Source organism: Myxine glutinosa, chromosome 4 (genome assembly GCF_964187855.1).
Source record: "Myxine glutinosa chromosome 4, kmMyxGlut1.1, whole genome shotgun sequence".
In the NCBI taxonomy this organism is placed as follows: domain Eukaryota; kingdom Metazoa; phylum Chordata; class Myxini; order Myxiniformes; family Myxinidae; genus Myxine; species Myxine glutinosa.
Window position 1 is genome coordinate 163536090 of NC_136264.1, and position 14832 is coordinate 163550921.

A 14832-nucleotide genomic window follows, 5' to 3' on the forward strand; every position below is an offset into this window, starting at 1 on the left:
TACATATACATACATATCTTGAGGTGTACTGGTCCAATGGCTGAACTAAATTGTCCAGTTATTCTACCAATCACATGACGAGGAGCCCAGTGGTGGACCCAAACAGAAAATGGTAAACAGAAAATGTGGCCATGGCCGCTAGACATGCTAGAAAATAAATAATTACCTCAGAAGGAACCGAAAGAAAATTACTTTAGAAAAATTACCTCAGAAGGACTAAAAATAAATGAAAGATCAAAAGGAAACGCCACAAAATAAGAATATGAAAAACTCGCCAAAGGTCAGAGGTAACAAAAGGAGGTTCAAAGTTGGCACGGATGACAGGAAAACGGCTCAGGGTTTGCTTTTTAATCGAAAGAGCCAATCAGCGATCAGATCTGGTTCCAATGAGCATCCGAGCCGGTAAAGCAAACCAAGGCCATGTACAGCCTACAGGCCTCGATGCCGACACAGCAATCTGAAAATGCTGTACAGGCAGGCAGGCCATTGTAGGCCACATGAAGCCGTACCAGGCCACAGCAGGACGGCCCGTTCCTGGATATTGACAATCAGTACAATGCTAGTGTCCGGGGAAACGTCCGTCATCAGAAAGTCCGCCTGTCCGAGCATGCCAGACGGGACAAACGGAGCGCAATACAGTCTGAGGTGATACAGGCAGAGAGGGCTCATCGAGTGAGAGAGCTTCAGGCAGAGATGGAAGAGAACACGCAATGCAAATGTCAGAGAGGAAGACGGGACAAGAAAGACGAAATGCGTGAATGAAAAGGAAAACACGCGCGTTCACAGATGCTTTAACAGCCGATCGGGCCCTACCTGTTTATCAATGCAACAACTCCACACAGCGGCAAGACGGCCTCGGCGCCTCAAATGGCGCCAAAGGCTCCTGACGGCGAGAGAGAGACGGCCGCGCTGATTGGCTGAGCTGTCCATAGGCGCCGGGCGACAAGAACCAATAGCAAACGTGCTCTCAACTCCCTCGCGATGCCCGTGTGTGTATCCGTCTCTGGTGTGTTGCCAACAATCTCTTCGTCTTTCTTCTTCACTTGCTCTGTGATCTTCTCTTTCCTTGTCCTCTCCACACGCATTTCTCCTTTAACCCTTTTCCACTTTGGAATGCTCTTCCCGACAAGTATACTGTATATAAAAGGTGCATACGCCATAACTATAAGTATATACAAGTACAGATACATTCAAAGTACACCGCCCCCGTGCCAAATAATTAAATAAAATCCTCCAGCGCTGCATTGCCGGAGCGCCTGAGGCACCCGGCAATACCGCCATGCAGTTCATAGAGACTGTATTTGGAGGGAGAGGTGTACAATAATTGATTGATTAATTGCATAATTAAAATCAATGTATGATGATCATAAAATATTTTCTTAATCAATTGGCTAATAGCATAACTAAACCACTAGTGCTTCATCCGAAGATGTATCTTTAAGAAATTAAATTAAATAAGGCATTAATAAAAAAAAAAATAATTAATTGATTAATCAATAAATAATGAATCAATTAAGTGATTAATCAATAAATCAAAAACATCCTTTGTAGACACATCACTTGGTCACTGTCATGTCCAAATATTAGCTTCCGAGCTCAAAATTGACCGTTTGCCCTTCACGTGACTCGTGGTGGTCCCTCTCGTCTCTTCCCCCGTTGGTATTTTTGTGCACATAAGATTGTTCACGGTTCTGTTTAAATATTATTTAAATATGTATAACCTTTCCCCTTCAGTGTTTTACTCAGTGGTATTTTACAACACGCTGTTTTTCTTCCTATTTAAAAGGCTTTTCTCAATTTCCTCTCCAACTCATTCCACCTCAAAAAAAAGAAATTCAATATCTTATACGTCTCCCTCACTACTTGGTCTAAATTCACATTCATTCCATCCCTCCTCCATCATTCTGAGACGGATTGCTAACTTGAAAATCACAACAAACCCAATTTGTTTTCAATGTTCGTCTTTCATTAATCATCCACTTTCTAAACTCCCCTCTTGCCCCTCCCATCCAAATCCCTCCCCTTGCACCTACACTCCTAAACTCCCCCCTTGCCCCGCCACTCTTAAACTCCCCCCCTGCCCCTCCACTCCTGAACTCCCCCCTTGCCCTTCCTCTCCTGAACTCCCCCCTTGCCCTTCCCCTCCTAAACTCCCCCCTCACTCCTCCCCTTCAAAACTCCCCCCCAACCCCTCCCTTTCAAATCTCCCCCCATACCATTCCTCTCCAATTCTCCCTCCTCCCCCCTCCTCCTCAAAGCTGCCTCCTCCCCACTTCGTCTCCCTTCTATCTCATACCTCCACCCACCCCAACCTTCTTCTTTCCTCTGCCCCCCCTCAAACAACCCCTCACTGTGCCTCATCCCTTCACCTTCAAACCTTTCATCCTCCTCATCCTTCCCTTTCTTGGAACTCTTCTGCAATCGCTGACACACAAACAACTGCTCTCCCTACCTCCCCCTCTCATCCTTCATCTTACCCTACTCCTCCCCTCCCCTGTCCTGTACCCGATGCTCCCCCTCTCTCTTCATTAACGGTATGGACCTCAAACATCCGGGGCCTTCGCTCAAACCTGACTGATCTCTCCATACAGGTTGCTTCTGACAATCCAGACTTGATCTGCTTAACAGAGACTTTCCTCCTTCAAGATGTCTCTGATTCCTTAATATCTCTTCCTGGTTACTCCCTCCTCCGGTATGATAGACCTGAGCCTCGGCCTGGTGGTGGGGTGGCTATCTTTATCAAAAACTCTCTGCCTCACTCTCCTTGCACTGCCCTCTCTCCTCCTCACCCCCAGGAGTACCTCTGGCTACGGCTTCCTCTCCGCTCCCACCTTTTGTTCATATGTGTTCTGTACCGTCCCCCAAACAGTGATGACTCCATCTACATTTCACTGTCTGACAACATGGACCAACTTCTATCCACTCATCCCAACTCTCTCTTCCTCATATGTGGTGACTTCAATTGTCATCATGCCACCTGGTTGGGTGTGGGTTCCTCTCTCACCAGTCATGGCACCTCAGCAAAGGACTTCTGTGACTCACTGGGATTGACACAATCTGTCAATTTCCCGACCCGGATCTCAGCCAATGGAGTATCTTCTCTTCTAGACTTGGTTATGACTAACTTCCCTGCTAATGTCTGCTGCTCTTCTTCTGCTCCAATCGGTTCTTCTGATCATGTGCTTGTCAAAGTGGACATCTCTCTGGCCATTCTCAGAGAGCCTCCTCAGCATCGACGAGTCTGGCATTTCACTCAGGCCGACTGGGACGGTCTTCAAGCAGCCATCAATCGTCTGGATTGGTCTCCCATCTCCACTGCCTCTGACATCAATTCTTCCTGGGAATACTTCCAAAGCAAACTGATCTCTCTCATGCACAGATTTATCCCATCTCACCTTCAGTTGTCTTACCCTTCCTCCCGTCCATGGTACACTGAATCTTGTGGTGAGGCAGTTGCCCTGAAACAACTTGCCTTTGCCTCTTGGAAGGCTAATCCAACTGAAGGAAATCTCAGTTCCTTCCACCAAGCTCGGAACAAGTGTGTGTCTACCCTCAGGAGTGCCAGGAAGCACTATCTCTCCTCACTCAAGAATGAACTCTCAAACCTGTCTCCTTCCTCCAAATCCTGGTGGCGTCTGGTCAAGTCCGTTTCTGGTGTTTGTTCCCCCTCCATCCCCTCCCTTACCTCAAATGGCCACACAGTTGACATCGCACGTGACAAAGCCGAATGCCTCAACTCTGTGTTTGCCTCAAAATCCTTAGTCCCAAACCCATCTCTCTCTGTTCCCACCTTTCCCAGTCGAACCAAACTGCTCCTGGACTCTGTGACCTTCTCTCCTGACAAGGTGGAGGAGTTTTTGTCAAACCTCGACTCTGATTCTGCAACTGGACCAGATGGCATCAGCCCACGGGTCCTAAAATCCTGCTCTGCCGCTCTATCTCACCCTCTCTCTGTTCTTTTCACCCTATCTTTTGCTCAAGGTCATCTGCCAGCATCCTGGAAATCAGCAAACATTACTGCTTTACACAAAAAAGGTGCAAAAACAGATCCTTGCAACTACAGACCAATCAGCCTGCTCCCAATTATCAGCAAAGTCATGGAATCCATCATTGCTTCGGATATGAAATCTTTCCTCTTCTCCAATGGCTTGATCTCTGATCATCAATTTGGTTTCAGACCAGGTCACTCTACTCTGGACATGCTGCTTCTGCTGTCTCAACAATGGATGGAGGTCCTCAATGCCAAACAGGAAATCAGAGCTGTCTCCCTTGACATATCACGTGCCTTCGATACGGTCTGGCACCCAGCTCTGCTCACCAAACTCTCCTCCTATGGTATCCATGGAAATCTCCATGCATGGCTTGCGGACTTCCTCTCTGGTCGTAGTCAACGTGTGGCCCTGAATGGATTTCTCTCATCTCCCCTTCCCGTTCAGGCTGGAGTTCCCCAAGGCAGTGTGCTGGGCCCTGTGCTTTTTCTGGTCTTTATCAATGATCTCTCCGACTCTCTGGAAAATCCTCTGTATCTCTTTGCTGATGACTCCACTCTCTGCCGCTCAAATCCTCTTCCCTCAGATCGGCAGTCTGCAGCCTCCTCACTCTCTGAAGACCTGGACAAAATCACAGACTGGTCAAGCATGTGGAACATGTCTTTCAATCCTGACAAATCTCACACTCTTACTATGTCTCTCCGAAAAGATCGACTGGACAACCCTCCCATCTACTTTCTCAACAATCCTCTCCAAGAAGTTCTGTCGCTCAAGCTTTTGGGTCTCACCATCTGCCATGATCTTTCTTGGGAAAACCACATTTCCAAGCTGGCCTCCAAAGCCAGTCGCCGACTGGGCATCCTCCGTCGTGCGAAGTCCTTCCTAGGCACACCTGAGCTCCTCACCACATACAAGGCTTTCATCCACAGCTCAATGGAATACTGTTCTCCCCTATGGGCTGGTGCTCCTGCCTCACACCTGGCTCGGCTTCACGCTGTTGAATCCAAAGCTTTCAGAATCATTGGAATCTCCCGCGATGAAGCTATCTCTGAGGGCCTTTCACTCACTCACCGCAGGCAGGTAGGTGGTCTTTCTGTCTTCTACCGACTCCTCTCCGGCCTTGCTCCCCCAGCTCTCTCTGTGCTCTGTCCCCCAAATATTCCTACAGGTCGCACAAGATCTGCCAGCCACCCTCTGATGGTTAAACTGCCGAAATCTCGGCTCTCTGCTCACCTTCACTCTTTCATTCCTCTTTTCTCCCGCCTCTGGAACAAACTCCCACACTCACTTCAATCACACTCCTCCCTCCAGGTCTTCAAAACAGCTGTTCACCACCATCTCTTATCTTCCCCCATCCAAAACCTTGATCTTTTCTACCCCCACTAATTCACCCCAGATCCACCTTGTTTGAAATTCCAACTTCTTTCCTGGAAGTCTTGGCAGTGTCCATATGTTTTATACCTCTCCCACCCCCCCCCCCCCCCCTTCCCATGCCTCCCCCCCAAAGCCCTCTCCCTCCCACAGTTCTCTCGATGTCTCCATGTCTCTCGGTCCCTGCTCTCAAATGTTGTGTTTGTGTCCTTCCCCCTCTCTCCCCATCTTGTCTACCGCTCCCGATATTATTTGTTTTGTGTGTCTGTTTGTCTTTTTGTGTGATTAATGTTCGCTCTTACACGAGCCTCGATCTTGTATACAAAAAAAAAAAAAAAAAAAAAAAAAAACGAAAAACCTCGCACCTCCATATCTCCGAAAGTGCTGAATAGAAAAGATTGAGACATGGCTCATTGTAAAGAACTCTCCATGGGGAATAAAATATGTTAATGACGACGTCATTGGTCACGTGGTTCGGCCGCCATCTTTGAAAAACCGAAAAACTTTGCACCTCCACGTTTCCAAAAGTCCTGAATAGAAAAAATTGAGACATGGCTCATGGTAAACAACTCCATGGGGAATAAAATATGTTAATGATGACGTCATCGGTCACGTGGATCGGCGCCATATTTGTCCTAAATGGCCGATAAAAAAGTACATTCCGGCAAGTCCTCGGTCTCTGACCGATTTTTCATCTGTCTGTCTGTCTGTTTGTCTGTTTGCAGCACTACGTCTACACCGTTGCACGTAGATTCGCCAAACTTTGCACACGTATTTGACTTGCACTCTAATATACTGTGCCCAAATGATGACGTCATCGGTCACGTGATTCGGCCGCCATCTTGGAAAAACCGAAAAACGTTGCACCTCTATATCTCCGAAAGTGCTGAACAGAAAAAATTGAGACATGGCTCATTGTAAAGAACTCTCCATGGGGAATAAAATATGTTAATGATGACGTCATCGGTGACGTGGTTCGGCCGCCATATTTGTCCTAAATGGCCAATAAAAAAGTACATTCCTGCAAGTCCTCGGTCTCTGACTGATTTTTCATCTGTCTGTCTGTCTGTTTGTCTGTTTGCAGCACTACGTCTACACCGTTGCATGTAGAATCGCCAAACTTTGCACACGTATTTGTTTTGCCCTCGAATATAGTGTGCCCAAATGATGACGTCATCGGTCACGTGGTTTGGCCGCCATCTTGGAAAAACCGAAAAACTGTGCACCTCCATATCTCCGAAAGTGCTGAACAGACAAAATTGAGACATGGCTCATTGTAAAGAACTCTCGATGGGGAACAAAATATGTTAATGATGACGTCATCAGTCACGTGGTTCGGCCGCCATCTTGGAAAAACCGAAAAACGTTGCACCTCCATATCTCCGAAAATGCTCAATAGAAAAAATTGAGACATGGCTCATTGTAAAGAACTCTCCATGGGGAATAAAATATGTTAATGATGTCCTCAAAGGTCACGTGGTTCGGCCGCCATCTTGGAAAAACCGAAAAAACCAACACCTCCATATCTCAAGAAGTGCTGAATAGAAAAAATTGAGACATGGCTCATTGTAAAGAACTCTCCATGGGGAATAAAATATGTTAATGATGACGTCATCAGACACGTGGTTCGGCCGCCATATTTGTCCTAAATGGCCGATAAAAAAGTAAATTCCCGCAAGTCCTCGGTCTCTGACCGATTTTTCATTTGTTTGTTTGTTTGTTACTTGCCGGAAAAGATTCTGGCAAGTATGTTGATTGGTTTGTTTGTCTGTTTGTCTGTTTGTCTATTTGTTTCTTGCCGGAAAAGATTCCGGCAAGTATGTTGATCGGTTGGTTTGTTACTTGCCAGAAAAGATTCCGGCAAGTCTGTTGATCGGTTGGATTGTCTGTCTGTTTGTTCGCAGTACTACATCTACACCGTTGCACATAGAATCGCCAAACTTTACACACATATTTGTCTTGCCATGGAATAGACTGTGCCCAATTTTTATCTCTCTCGGCCCACGGCCTCCATTATGACGTCATAATTCGATAATTCGACAAGTACAAAACTTCATCCAATGAAGATGCAATTTTTTGTGCGACATGACGGCATAAACTGGCGGCGAAAAAAAATTAATGATGACGTCATCGGTCACGTGGTTCGGCCGACATCTTGGAAAAACCGAAAATTTTTGCACCTCTATATCTCCGAAAGTGCTGAATAGAAAAAATTGAGACATGGCTCATTGTAAAGAAATCTCCATGGGGAATAAAATATTTTAATGATGATGTCAACGGTCACGTGGTTCGGCCGCCATCTTGGAAAAACCGAAAACATTTGCACCTCTATATCTCCAAAAGTGTTGAATCGAAAAAATTGAGACATGGCTCATTGTAAAGAACTCTCCATGGGGAATAAAATATGTTAATGATGATGTCATTGGTGAATCCCTTTTTTGACATCATAATTCGACAAGTACAAAACTTCATCTGATGAAGATGAAATTTCTTGAGCATCATCAAGGAATAAATTAGTTTAGAAAACAAATAATGATTACATCATTGGTCACGTGGTTCGGCCGTTGTATTTGTCCAAAATGGCTGATAAAAAAGTACATTCCGGCAAGTCCTCGGTCTCTGACCGATTTTTCATTTGTTTGTTTGTTTGTTTGTCTGCATGCGCTAATCTCCTGAACGGTGAAAGATAGGAGGAAACCTCTACAACAAAAAATGTCGGGACAGGCCCCGGGAAGGTTTTTGGCTAGGTGGCGAGGCCGGTCGAGGCCCACCTCGGCCGGGCTGGGTCCATTTCGCAATTAAAAGCTGAGCTGAATTATGGTAGTCAATCTTCTACGGCCGTGTGTAAAAGCTGAATTATAGTAGTAAATTCATTCAAAAAGAACTAAAAAGGTCGGGACGGGCCCAGGGAAGGTTATAGGCTAGGTGGCGAGGCCGGTTGAGGTCGCTTCGGCCGGGCTGGGCCCATTTCGCAATTAAAAGCTGAGCTGAATTATAGTCGTCAATCTTCTACGGCCGTGTGTAAAAGCTGAATTATAGTAGTAAATTCATTCAAAAAGAACCCGGGCAACGCCTGGTGCTTTTGGCTTGTATATATACAGTGCGTATCAAAAAAAAGGTAATCCGAATTCAAGGGGTTAATATGTAAATGTTATTTAGTTTGACAATTTACATGTGGTTTACCAATTATGAGGAGATCCTCAGCTTTCCATTGATGCCTTTCATGCATCATTGCAGTCACACATGACCGAGTACATGTTCATTGAAAATGACAGGTTCAAATCGCATTTTTACAAATTTACTTACGCATTACTTACGTTTACTTACGCTTACGCAAGACGCATTACTTGTCGACTGCCAAGTTGATTATGTAAAATTATTGTTAAGCTGGTCTGGTAATCGTCGGTTGCATCATCCTTTGTTTAAGATGGGTATTTAAGATGGGCCTACAGTGTATGGGTTTAAAGACAGTCTGAGTCATTGAAAAGATGGTTCAACTTACGACTGAACAGCGGACTTTCGTGGTTACAACCTTTCACCAAACTGGAAGTTTGCAGTGAACTCGTGATGCGTTCAGGGAACGTTTCCCAGAACGGGAACATTTCTCACATACACGAAGCTGCTTTCGCCATGGACGGCAAGGCCAATACCCATAATGTTCTTGAATATGCACCGACAGGACAACCCCCGGAATTTAATTTTGACACCAACATGAATCGACAAAAGTGGACTGTTTGGTTGGGACTTTGTGGAAGTGATCAGGTGATCGGACCATTTTTCTTTCAAAGGAATGTCAATGGTAACAGGTATCTACAGATGATCAATGATGAATTTTTACCACAGCCGGAGGACAACTTTGAGCGACAGGTTCGTGGTGTCTTCAGATATCTCTGGTGGGCTCAAGACGGCGCCCAGGCACATCGTCTTATCGCTCGCTGTCCGTGATCGACTGAGGGAACTCTTTGGAGACCGAGTCATCGCCCTCAACCATGCAGTGGAATGGCCGCCAAGATCACCTGACCTCACACCATGGGATTATTTCCTTTCGGGACATTTAAAGAACAAGGTGTTCGTAACTCCTCCCCGTGATCTTGACGAATTGCAGGCCCGTATTCGACATGAAGTGGATGCTTTGCGCAATGACCCGGCTATGGTGAGACGAGCAGTTCAGGGCATGCTCCGCCGCTGTGAGCTTTGTGTTGAAAGGGGAAGTGGACATGTTGAAGGTGTGGGTGCATAAAGGCCAATCATTCCTTTAAAAAGTTCACATCTGACGTTCATTTTGCAACAATTATCCTGACTTGCATCGATTAGCCAAACTTGAAAAAATGCGACTTGAACTTGTCATTTTCAATGAACATGTACTCGGTCATGTGTGACAGCAATGATGCATGGAAGGAATTAATGGAAAGCTGAGGATCTCCTCTTCATGAGTAAACCACATGTAAATTGTCAAAATTAATAACCTTTGCATATTAACCCCTTGAATTCGGATTACCTTTTTATGACACGCACTGTATATATATATATATATATATATATATATATATATATATATATATATATATATATATATATATATATATATATATATATATATACATATATACATATATATATATATATATATATATATATATATATATATATATATATATATATATATATATATATATATATATATATTGTTACGGTTCTCCACGCCGGCCTTCTTCCCCTTACCAAGGGGGATTAATCCCCTTGTCTTTACTGGGCCTGGCGGAACCGAGACTTGAGACGTCCCTCTCGGACACACGCGGAGTAGGGTTTCGGGACTACTTCTCGCTCGTACCTAATTCCCCGTGCTGCCCTGGGAGCGAGGAAACAAGCCTCGCAAGAACCACGTGTGATGTGAGTTCACCGAGCGGATTGCGTACACGTGGTCTGCGCAGTCTTAATTAGTGGAACCTGATTGGAGCGATCTTATATCGTGCCACGCTTAGTCAAATGAGGAAACCACAGGAACGATCGAATCAGGAAGAAAGGTAGAACAAAAAGGGTTTAATTAATTCCCACACATATATACAAGTTCAAGGACGAAGAGACACAGAGCAACCTTAAGCAGTCTTAACTTACAACGGGCCCGTCTCACACTCACACAGGGAAATGCAGATGGGCAGGTGTTCCCCAACGCGTCGAGAGATGGCCCCCGTCCGGCTCTCCACGGCCCCGACACGTCCCGCGAAGATGGTGGCAGGCGAAGGCAGGGATTTGTAGTGCGTCTCTCGAACAAAGCAGATGTTGGGGTGTAACGGCAAAGGGCGGACTTAGCGCGGCTAGCGGTTACTCAGCCGTTCTCACTCGCGCATCTCAAATGCGCGGTATTCGGTTTAAGCGCGTCTGGCTGCACCCGTGTAGATGTAGTGTTCGCACACGCGGCCAACTCGTCTTCTTCGATCCTCCGAGCTGGTTAGCGCACGCGTTCTCATGCAAGTTATCTGCTCAACAGCTTTCACCGCTCATCAAGTTCTTTCACAATCCTTTTGCCGCAAGTCCTGCGTTCCTCAGCGAGTCCTTTGTTTGCCGCAAGTCCTCTGCTTCAGTCCTTCGTTTTCCGCAAGTCCTCTCACGCTTATCCTCTGCTGTAAATCCTGCGTTCCTCTGCGAGTCCTCTTGAGGGCTTTCGCACAGCCGGTTTTATAGCTACGCCCCCCGAACCTTCTGGAACTCACTCGAACCCTCTCACCACGCCCTGTGACGCAACGCCGCCGTCACCACCTCCGAGCTCTGATTGGTGGCTCGTGCTTACCATCAGCGCTTCTACCGCTCCACCTTCGACTCCGCCCCGACATTCCTAGGCCTGCCTCGTGTTAACTCGCCCATTGATCAACCAACGTTTAGCAAAATGGATCGAGCCTACGGATGTAGAATGATCGGTAGAAGTAGGGCCTATTCTCCTGGCTCTACTCAACGCAGAACTAACAAAGGAAAAGGACTAAGCTTACAAATACTAAGACATAACTATACTATCGCGAGGCTACATGTTGCTTGTGTGACTAACTTTGGGGGGCAAACTTTAACCTTTATTAAACTCACTTGACAGACTCAAAACTGCAACACTGCCCCCCGCCCTCGTCAGACTCATCCCCGAGTCGAACCTACAAAAACTGGAACGACCGGTTTTGAGAAAGAGTTGGGACTAACTTTTAATTCCGTGTGACACTTAGATGTGGTTCCCCCTAACATTTACTCTAACCCGTGTATGCGACAGTTTTACAACACTAAATATGTCCCACCTACTGCGTTGAGTAGCTAACTGACAGACTCACACCCACAATTACCCGAATTGCGGAATTATTTTCAAACTAAACATAAAGCCGGTGGGCAGCATTTTATATACAATCACAAAATCTAACCTTATTTACATTTCTATGACCCAGGACACGTCCTTTTTGAAAAGAAGAATGGAGGGGAAAGAAAGCACAGCAATGCACAAATACACATTTCAAAAGTTAACATTTCACAATTCACATTTGCTGGTGTCGGGCATCTTCTTCTTGCTTCCTGCATCTTCTGTGTGCATAAAACTTACAGTTCTTCTTTCCTAGCACACCAATAAATAGAAATGTACAAAAAGTGTGTTCGTTTTTATTTTGCCAGCAGGGCCAACCCTATGTGGTCCAACTGCGTGACATTGATGCCACTCAAAACAAGTGGTCCGAAGATGCAAGGTGAGTTCGCAGCAAAGTGCTGCACAGCAAATTGTAAGGCCACAAAGCCTGTGGTCCATAATGTGTAATGTGGTAATGTGCAGCAAAGTGTCTGTGGCAGCAAGTGCTGCACATTTGCAGCAAAGTTATAACAAATGCAAGGAATACAGCAGCAAAGTGCCACGCAGTTCAGCTGCACATATGTAGCAAAGTGCAGCAGGGGGTGCTGCACAGGTGCAGCAAGGTGCAGCTGCACAGTTCCACCTCCAAAATGGTCCTGGGGTGGGGGAGAGACAAAGCACAACCGGCAAAGTGGAAAGGGCACAGAGGTACACAGCAATATAAGGCAATGCAGCATGAGGGGCGTGGAAGAGTGAGCAGAGCAAGCTCGTCCTTAACCGTTCATACCCCCCAATGTCAGCTCACACAACCCTTGCCCTTTCCTGTATTTACAAATTCGTCACTACGTCCTGTCTCCCATATCCCCCTCTAAACCAAATTCATCTCCCAATCCCTCCCAAGAAGGAAGGAATGGAACAAACACAATGTCTCATCACGTTGAGATGCGTCTCACTCACTCAAATCAGTCACTTGGTGCTGGTGTGGAGCTTTGTCATCCTCGGTGAATGGATGTGGATGGCGTGAAGGGATTTCTCTTCCTAACTACTCTAATGACATTAACTCATTATACTACCCAGGGTCATACCCTGCCAATTGGCCTCTTTAAACTATGTGGTTCTAAAAACAAATTCCCCATTGACCACTCCGAATTTGGGTCTCACTCCCCAATTTTTCAATCTGTGCCTTTGCACAATTTCGGGGCTGGGTCATGTGGCTCCACTAGCAGGTCTACCTACCTGCGCACCTCCGCCACTGAAGTCGCCACCCTCGCTTACCTGCTCCTGCGACTACCTAAACTGGGGAAGGCCCATTCCTGGCACTTTACCCCTCTGATGCCCTCTCTGGCATTGGGCTACCCGGGTCCTTCTCCTGGATCCTCGGGCCTCACTGAACACTACTCACAACTCTGACTGGCTCCCAGAGCCTACCTGCGGCCTCACCTGGCCGACATACTACCAGTGGCGGAGTGCTCCAATAACCATACGCACCAACAAAGCACACACGCCCAGCCATGTCACTGACTCATGCACCCAACCAAAGCACTTCATGCCACTTCCCGCACCACAGGTGTCAATATCCAAACAATTTACCTAAGCCCTCTACCTGGCTTTACACCACCCACCCTGGGTATTCGTGAATGGGTCCATCTCCCCCCATTCACTCCTTCGCACCATGCATTCCACACCTTCTATTCCACACCAAGCATTCCATACCATTTATTCTCACACCATTTATCTCACACACCTTTCTCAACCAATTCTTCATTTGCTCAATACACAGATCCTCACACACACAGCATCATCTAACTGACTACTTCCCCTAAAACTCGTGCTTCCCCGTCTTTCCATTAAACTAAGCACACCTTCGTCATTATCAACCACCTAAGCTACCTACGTCCCCTCTATGGTACAATTGTCGCTACTTAAATCTTGTCCTCTGCCGTCATCTAAATCCCTAACAATCATCCTAGCCCACCCTCAGCTAGCTTCGGTGCCCCATGGAGGTAACCATCGCTGGCCCCCCATGTGCATCTCACTGCCATCCCCCTAATATAATGCTCAGGAGCCCCGTGTGAGGAATGGTGAAACTACCATTCCCCCACGCAGGGTACCATTCCCCAACACTATTTCTATCCGTCCACTCCACTTGAGCCTCTTCGCACGGAAATACATCGTCGTCACAGGTCGGCTTCGAAAAGCCGAGCGATGCATGTGGGTGGTTGGTCGCCTGTAGGTTGGGTCCGTCCGTCATTTTTGATTCAGGGGAAGGGGCTTGGTTGGGCCTAAGTTCAGGGCGCCATCCCTGCGCGAGGCCTTGTGGTCCCACGCACGATGGCCCGACTGCCCACGGTCGGAGCATCGCACCCGCCAGGGGGCACGGCTCCGAACTCTCCTACCCCCCGTCGAACCATGCCGATCGCCTTTACTGCCACGACGCAGCACCGACCATACAGGGCAGAGCCCGGCACGAACCGTGCACGCCGGTCCTTGTGAGACCACGGCGGCAACGATCCCCGCCGATCCCCGCCGCACACAAAGCACACCACTCACCGAGGGCTCACGTCGGCTATACGTCGCGCTGAATGCTACCCTAGTCTGCGTCGATGCTCGAGCCGCGTTCTCACCACACGCGACCCACTCCTCACTCGCACACCGAGGAGCCCCTGCACCTCCCATACACTCCCTGCATTCTGTTACCGCACTCTCTGGTGCACACTCTTCTGTTACACACTCAGGTGCACACCACCCAGGCGCACTCACGCCGTTCGCACACTCCATTATCACACACCCTCGCGCACATCCTGGCACACTCATACCACTCACGCACTCTGTTACACATGCTGTAACACAATCGGCCATCGCACACCCTCACGCACACTCTTTCATTACATACTCCGTAACGTCCATGGGTGCACTCTCCTGGTGCACACCCAATTACACGCTCTGGTGTGCACTCCTGCACACTCTCTACAACACGCTCTGGTGTGCATTCTTTCTCACTCTCCTCGGCCATCGCACACTCTGTAACACACTCTTCTTCGACACACTCTTCCCACATACACTCGCGCTCCGGTGCACACTTCTTTCTCACATGTGCGCCATTCGCTCTCATACACCGTACACTGGACCTTACATGAGTGCCCGGGCTTCGTCTATGACCCA

At 47.3% G+C, this 14832-nt stretch overlaps 1 protein-coding gene across 2 annotated transcripts in view; it reads right to left on the reverse strand.

Annotated features, from left to right (window-relative positions):
- Positions 1-14832, reverse strand: part of LOC137425471 (sister chromatid cohesion protein PDS5 homolog B) — a 258555-nt gene that overhangs the window by 211610 nt on the left and 32113 nt on the right. Inside the window, exon 1 of one of the 2 annotated variants that reach the window (XM_078776693.1) lies at positions 814-1134. The exons of the other annotated variant lie outside the window; for it this stretch is intronic. The gene's annotated coding sequence lies outside the window, so the exon portion shown is untranslated. Of the gene's footprint in view, positions 1-813; positions 1135-14832 lie in introns of those variants that run through there. 2 annotated transcript variants of the gene reach the window in all.